The following is an 8,710-nucleotide window of genomic DNA, read 5'->3' as shown; positions in this document are numbered from 1 at the left end:
AAAGTTACAACCAAAAACAAATGGACCTCAAAGGGCTCACATAAGATGCAGACATGCATAGATCGTCAGACCCAATGTGTAATGTTGTAACATATGTATATCTTATTCCTGAATCAGTCAACATTCACTTCCTGAACAGTAAAATATATGAAACAGGTTGTCATACACCCTCATGTGTACCACAGTCCACAGAGACTTTAATACTTAAACAACTAAAACAACAACTGTTGTTGTGTTTCCAAACACATAGCTTAGTACTGTAATACAGTAAGTGCTTTTGCGGACAAGGACTGAGCTCATACTCCTTGCTGTTCACTGTGGGTCCGCCTGTGTCTGACAGAGCTATGTCTTTCAGACAAATACACCCCCTAGTGTTGAATAAAATAACGAATTTACTAGTGCAACACCAAACTCAATTTCTAAAACATTGATCTTGTTAAGATGTCCATGACATTCATACTATGGAAGCAAATCGTTACCAAAATTCAAATGCAAATGCATTTCCAGAAATGCATTTGCATTTTAAGAATGTGGCTGCATTATTTGACTCAAAAAATGAAATTAGTAATCAATCATCCTATTTGCATTTTAATTTTCTTCTTCAAGAGTGCTCAATCTTTCACTTAATTAAAATGAAAAAGAAATAGACATTTGAGATTACATTTTCAAAACATGCCCGTGGCTGCAAAATTGTGACCACAATTCAAATTCAAATGCATTTCCAGAAATGCATTTTCATTTTAAGAACGTGGCTGCAAAATCGTGACCACAATTCAAATGCATTTGCAGAAATGCAAAATGAACGAAAAAGCATTCTGAGCGGCGCAGCAGAGTGACGTCAGTAGCTGCTCTTCTTCAGCTCCCTGCTGACCGAGCTACCCATCTGGTTCGGTAGGGGGCGGTGTGCACATCTGCATTGCATTACATTGCAAATGTGCCGGGAAATTGATTGAATTGCCGGGTCTTTAGAGCAGCGTTCCCCAACCGGTGCCCACATAGAGTTAATATTACTAGAGGAAGCAACTTTTTTCTTCCAAGATGGCGTCCCCATTCATTTCTATGAAAAGTGCTCAGTGGCGCAGTGAGGCAAGCGAGAGCACGAAACTGGACCGCGCCATCTTTCCACTTCCGACTCTTCCGGTCTAGCTTTAAACAGTGGCTGCTTTTTTCCCTAGCTCCGAGACCTCGTGCACGCTTGCAACTAGCTGTACACGTCATACTTTGCGACAACCAGTCGCGAGCATAGATTTATATGGTTGCGAGCGTGTGAGCTAAGGCATTGCAGTGGCAGAATGGGGTACAAGTCCGATAAGAATCAGAGACATGATGCAAACTTTACAGAAATGTATGCTGTCACTGTATAGTATTCCTTTCACTTGGTTTTTAGAAATAGGCTATAGGGCTAAATAGGCTATAGGGCTATTCTAGATGGAACTCATCACATATGTTGCTTTTTTTCTTTGTGATATGAGTATGATTTTCAACGCATTGTATCGGATTAAATAAACTGTTAACATGAACACTTAGCTCCGTCGTTTTTCTCGCCAGGCAAAGACAGCTTAATAGTTATTTTTTTAACAGAAATCTTCCATAATGCAGACTTACCGTAGCTTACTGTCAACTTTATATTTAAACGAAATGCCACGAAATTCACACTGCCTTCAATTTAACATCAGTGTAGAAATGTGGCCTGTGTTTTATATGTTCAACCTACAAAACCAAACGCCTATTAATGGATATAACGTGATCTAACAAGACTTGGTAATAATGTAATAAATTGAGAAGTGTGTCTAAAATATAGTCTACTTTATTGAACATGTGCCTTTGAAAGGGGCATATTAACAGAACTATATACAAGACGTTTCCATCAGATATAAGTGGGGGTGAATATAGTCACTGAGGACCTTAATTGTCCCACAAAAGCAGTCTGGCTTGATGACACGATCAAAAAAAAGAATGAGTGTGTTTAACAAAAGCTTCTGAAGGCAAGACTAATATTATTTAAATATATATCATTTCCTATTGTGGTTATCAGTTAAAGTATTAATCTTCGCCTTTGCTCCAGATAGACATGTCAACAATCTATGCTCACGCTTAACATAATATAATATTTGCCATCATGTCATGAACGTTTTCCTTATATCCAGTTTAGGCCTATTCCATAATTTTGTTTGATTGCTGTCACGGCAGAAAATCCCGCTTGATGTTGGAAATGGAAGCAGGGTTTTCAGTGCTTTAGTGGCGATCTCAGGATAGCCTTCATCCAAAATACCGATAGAGTTGTTGTCGCAAACAGGCTCCATTGAGTGGTAACTATCACTTGTCATGTGTCAAGAGGAAGAGACGCGCATGATACCGCTCAATAAAGCCCACAAACTTGCTGAGAAAAATGAGTAAACACGTCTTTGCAGAGCTTTTTTGCTCAGGGGAAAAGGCCCGCGGAGAAGGAGAGAATCAGAATCATTTTTCAGAATAAAACGTCTTTCAGAATCAATTAAAAGGAAATAATGTTATTAATTCTTTTTTGTGCGGCCCGGTACGAAATGACCCACGGACCGGTATCGGTCCGTGGACCGGTGGGCACCGGTTGGGGTACGCTGCTCTAAAGACCCGGCAATTCAATCAATTTCCCGGCACATTTGCAATGTAATGCAATGCAGATGTGCACACCGCCCCCTACCGAACAAGATGGGTAGCTCGGTCAGCAGGGAGCTGAAGAAGAGCGGCTACTGACATCACTCTGCTGCGCCGCTCAGAATGCTTTTTCGTTCATTTTGCATTTCTGCAAATGCATTTGAATTTGAATTGTGGTCACGATTTTGCAGCCACGTTCTTAAAATGAAAATGCATTTCTGGAAATGCATTTGAATTTGAATTGTGGTCACAATTTTGCAGCCACGTTCTTAAAATGAAAATGCATTTCTGGAAATGCATTTTAAGTATCTCAGTGCCAGTTTTCTTGTGTAGGATATTAGTGTGGATGATAATCTTAGGGTTGTTTGGTTTATTGTTGAGGATTGTTTGTACCTCTGAGGACAGTTCCTCGACAGATGTGTTGCTAAGACAAATATTTTCTGTCTTTGCCAGTTTAACATGTGCTGTCATGGCATCTCCAATCAAGATAGTGGCCATATGTGGTGTTGTGTTTGCATTTCTAAAGTTTGCCTTATCAGTAGCTGCGGGGCCAGTTCTTATCTTATTTGGGTTAGCAATGATAGGACCTTGTGCTAGACCAAGGTTAGACACTGCGTTAGTGCTAGCAGTAGATTCTATAGTGCTAGCAGTGTTAGCTCCTCTAAGTGTTGATGGGCTGTGGGTAGTCTTAGCATACCTTGGATCTTGATAATCCTGTGATATTGTAGAAGTAGTAAGATGTATGATATGGAAGCAAATCGTTACCAAAATTCAAATGCAAATGCATTTCCAGAAATGCATTAGCATTTTAAGAATGTGGCTGCATTATTTGACTCATAAATGAAATTAGTAATCAATGATCCTATTTTAATTTTAATTTTCTTCTTCAAGAGTGCTCAATCTTTCACTTAATTAAAATGAAAAATAAATGTGAGATTTGAGACATTTGAGATTTAATTTTCAAAACATGCCCCAGCAAATAGATACCAAAATTCCATTTGAAATGTAAAATTTGAAAATTAAAAAACATTTCACCCAGCTACTGAACACACTCAACAGATATCAAGATGTATTCATCAGTGGACCGATTGCATGCTTTCGCAGAGGAAAAGAAGCCTTCAGTCGACTACTATCTTTCAACACATGGTTGGCATCTGTCTGTCTGACACACAAACTGAGATTTATCAATAACTTCAATGTGTTCTGGAACTGTGCAGACCGTTTTCAAGCTGACGGACTCCACCCAAACCGTAGAGGATCTCGACTACTAACAGCAAACATCAATCACGTGCTCCTGACCACAAATCAAGCTTCTCTCCCTATCCCTGTTGTGTCTAAGCTGACTGACGCATCCCAAACAACCTCCCATGGAACAGAACAGAACATTCAAACAGCCTCCTGCAAGGACATGGGCCCTGCACAGATCTGCACCCCCCGGATGAATTCCCTTGTGATGGAACAGCTCAGTGACAGAGACTTTCCCAAAGAAAAGCAACGCTAGGACAGCCACCATGCTATTTCATTGGACATACCGGTCATCATCACAAACAGAAAATGGCATGGTAAAATGCATGGTTGCAAACCTGAAACTAGTGTTAGAAGTCACAGAACTATCCATATTCTTCCAACAGATTTATCTACCCCTGTTTTATCTGTTAATACCCCACAGATGAAACTGGCCCTTCTAAATGTTAGATCACTAAATAACAAAACATTTCTAGTTAATGATCTGGTCAAAGACAACTTAGACTGCATCTGTCTAACAGAAACCTGGCTAAACAATGACATGGCAACAGCAACTTTGATAGAAGCGTGTCCGCCCGATTACAGCTTTCACCAAGTTTCTAGGACATCAAAAAAAGGTGGAGGAGTCGCAGCTATTTTCTCCTATAAACTGTTGTTCAAAATCACTGAGCTAGGTGAATTCACATCATATGAATATCTTGCTATAGAGCTCAAAACCGAATCAATACTTTTTGTTATTATATATCGGCCACCCAAGCACTCGCCAATATTCATACAAGAATTCTCTGAACTATTATCACTATGTGTCACTAGATATGACAAAGTAGTTTTAAACGGAGACTTAAATATCCAAGTAAATAAAAATTCAGACCCAAGAACTATTGAGCTCTTAAATATCCTTGACAGTTTCAATCTAACTCAACACATTACAGACCCAACACACCGGCACGGAAACACACTAGATCTAGTGATAACAACTGGACTAAATATCAATAATATTTCAATAACTGATCTACCCCTCTCAGACCATCATTATATACTTTTTAATGTGGAAATTATCCTAACAAAAAACAAAAAATAATTCTTAGTCCATAGAAGATATTTAGACGATACAGCTATGATGACATTTTCTGAACAATTTGCTCTATATGAGCCGACTAACCATGATTGCTCTCTGAATGAAATGGTAGAGAACCTCAATGATGCACTATTATCTGTGTTAGACTCTGTTGCACCACTGAAAACCAAAAAGAAGTGCACAGGCAAAACCTCCCCATGGCTGAGAAATAAAAATGTTAGTGAAACGAAAAGAAAATGCCGTGCAGCAGAGAGAAAATGGAGGAAAACAAAGATCACTATCCACTACAATATCTACAAAGATACACTAACCACCTATAACAAAACCATCCGTCTAGCAAGGAGAGAATATTTCTCCAACATTATTACAGAAAATGCCAGAAATTCCAGAGTTCTTTTCTCCACCATTGACCAGCTGCTAAACACTGTCCCTGCTCCACCTCCATCCTCAGCAGTTAAATGTGAAGAGCTTGCTTTGTTCTTCAAGAACAAAATAACTTTGATCAGAGCTAGTATTATTAATAGTGGGGTCGAAACTGACATCAGTAGATTCTGCATCATAACCATGAGCACATTTACCTGTATCACACTTAGTGAACTTTCCAAAATTGTCAGCGAATCTAACTCCACAACCTCAGATATTGATCCTATACCCACAACATTCTTTAAGCGAGTGTTTGATAGTGTCTCAGGTCTGGTGCTAGAGATTATAAACACATCCCTTTGAACTGGCGTCTTCCCAGATGCCTTCAAAACAGCTGTTGTAAAGCCCCTATTAAAGAAACCCAAATTGGATAACAGTCTACTTGCAAATTACAGACCAATATCAAATCTTCCATTTGTTAGTAAAGTACTGGAAAAGATAGTTTTAGTCCAATTAAATTATTTTCTTGAAGAAAATAACATCCTGGAAGTCTCGCAGTCAGGTTTCAGGAAATATCACAGTACTGAAACTGCTCTCACCAAAATAATTAGCGACCTCAGACTAAACTCTGATGCAAATAAAGTCTCTATCCTTATCCTGTTAGATCTCAGTGCAGCATTTGATACAATTGATCACGACATCCTAATCAATAGACTGGAAAAGCTTATTGGGTTCACGGATAGTGTATTGAACTGGATGAAATCATATATCACAGGAAGGAAGTTTTATGTTAGTTTAGGTGACCATAGGTCCAAGATACATGAGAACTGCTACGGGGTTGCTCAAGGAAGCTGCTTAGGTCCATTACTTTTTTCTCTTTATATGTTACCACTCGGTGACATAATCAGAGAACATAACATAGATTTCCATAGCTATGCGGATGACACACAACTATATATATCCACTGAACCCAACGATGCAACGGCCATCAATTCCATTACCAACAATAAACAAATGGATGAATGATAACTTTCTTAAATTAAATGAAGACAAAACCGAAGTCCTACTATGTGGCCCCAAATCCAAAAGAGAGATGCTTATTAAGAATCTTGGAGGCTTAACCCCTTGTCTTAAACCAGAGGTGACGAGTCTCGGTGTAATCCTGGACTCAGATTTGAATTTCAACTCTCACATTAATAAAGTGACCAAAACAGCATTCTTTCACCTGAGGAATATAGCAAAGGTACGACCATTCATAAACCGAAATGATGCAGAGAAGTTAATTCATGCTTTTATATCCAGCCGGCTGGACTACTGTAACGCACTTTTCACTGGTCTTCCCAAGAAAACCACTGAAAGACTACAGCTCATTCAAAATTCTGCAGCTAGATTATTAACCAAAACTAAAAGGAGAGAACACATTAGTCCTGTCCTAGCTACTTTACACTGGCTCCCTGTTACCTTCAGAATTGACTTTAAGGTCCTTTTCCTCACATACAAAGCTCTACACGGACAAGGACCTAGCTACATTGCTAACTCCTTTATAAACTACACACCAGCTAGAACACTGCGATCATCAAATGCAGGCCTATTAGAGGTCACCAGAAGCAGTCATAAGAAGATTGGTGATTCGGCCTTTGTCAATTACGCCCCAAAACTATGGAACAAATTACCCATAAATATTAGGGAAGCAAACACTAGACATTTTTAAAAGACAGCTTAAAACCTACCTTTTTGCCGAAGCATTTAAGTAATTTTATCTCAAAAGGGTTTTCCTACTTTTATTAGTTATATTATTGTAGAATCTTGGTTTAGTAAATTTGGGTCATTATTTGACTTGCTAATTTTACTTTGTCTAGGTCAGAGTTGGCGAACTCTGATAGCGTACAAGAACTCTGGTCGCGTGAAGTATTTAAACAAATATGTAAAACAATCTGTATTCTTGATCTGAGGCAAAGGATCTGTTAACAGAGAATATGGCCCATACTCTTGACCTGGGGAAAGGATCTGTTAACAGAGTGTATGGTTTTATATATACAGACCAGGGGTGAACCAAATGTATATGTTACTTTTAAGATGCATGTTTAAAGTTGTTTTCTCTCTTGAACAGAGATCTTATTGGGATTTTTATTTTTGTTTGAATTGTTTATCACTTGTATTATTGTTTTTATTGATTTTATGTAAAGCACCTTGAGCTACAATTCTTGTATGAAATGTGCTATATAAATAAAGTCTTACTTCTAAGATGCTATTCATACATATTACTACTTCTGCCCATTCATAATACCAATACAACAGGACTTGAAGTACCCTACTCTCCATTATAAAAATGATTGGTATATTACAAATACACACAACATAACCATGCCAATGGAACCCTCAGTAGATGGAATGTTTGACAAACATAGTAATTTAGATAATATTTTATATCTTGTACTTGTTATTTTAATTTTTGTGTATTATGAAGATGACCCTAAACTGGGATTTCATATGAACATTATAAAACTATTAAAGATACAAGCATACCCTTCCAAAACCCCTGGCTATTGGCTTATACTATCTTTTTGCATTAGTTTACAGCATTGGCTTATGACATTAGCCTAGCCTTAGCTCCCCAGCTAGTGTACTGTCTGAGGTGCAGTGCAACCAGTGCAGTTCTACCGCAAGGCCAACCACACCAGACCTAGGGATAGACTGTATAGACTTCCAATGAATTTCCGGTGGTTTGAACTGGTAACCGCTGCATGGCTTCTTTGTAATACATTTGACAGTGTGCCACGTACACAACAGCTCCAAGCCTTAGATTTATAAATTTCTAAATTGTTGTTCACATTTTGAAAGTACATCTATGAGGCTTTGATTGAGTTTAGGACTTTGGATATATGGTTGAGCAGTGATTGTGTGTGCTTGGCTCAGAGTTAGCACACTGTTATGATCAGAGTTTTATGTGAAAGTAGTTGGCTATTAAAATAGCTGTTTGATTAGGAAGGAAGAATGAACTTGTATCATAGGGATATGCACCTGACTAATAACTATAACATTTGTAAAAATAAACGTAATAACTTTTGCTGAGAAATGTATTCAGTACCTGATTCAGTACCTTGAATTGTTGTCGATTAAGTTAACTAGAAAGTATAGGTATTGCATTGTGACGTGTTTTGAAGTAAATAAGGTAATACATATTTGTGCCTACATTTCAGAGGTCAAAGCCATAGGGCATTTACCTACAACTCATGCTGACAGTTAGTCCATGTTGACAAAGAACCAGGTGCTGCTTACCAGTAGAACCCAATCTACCACAAGCAGGCATAATGTCCTTCACGATACAGATATAACATCTGGTTTACCGGTTTAGCACAGTCTTTGTGTGTGTGTGTGTGTGTGTGTGAG

Source organism: Osmerus eperlanus, chromosome 18, assembly GCF_963692335.1.
Source record: "Osmerus eperlanus chromosome 18, fOsmEpe2.1, whole genome shotgun sequence".
Lineage (NCBI taxonomy): Eukaryota > Metazoa > Chordata > Actinopteri > Osmeriformes > Osmeridae > Osmerus > Osmerus eperlanus.
The sequence above is the reverse complement of the archived record's forward strand: the minus strand, read 5'-3'. Positions refer to the sequence as shown.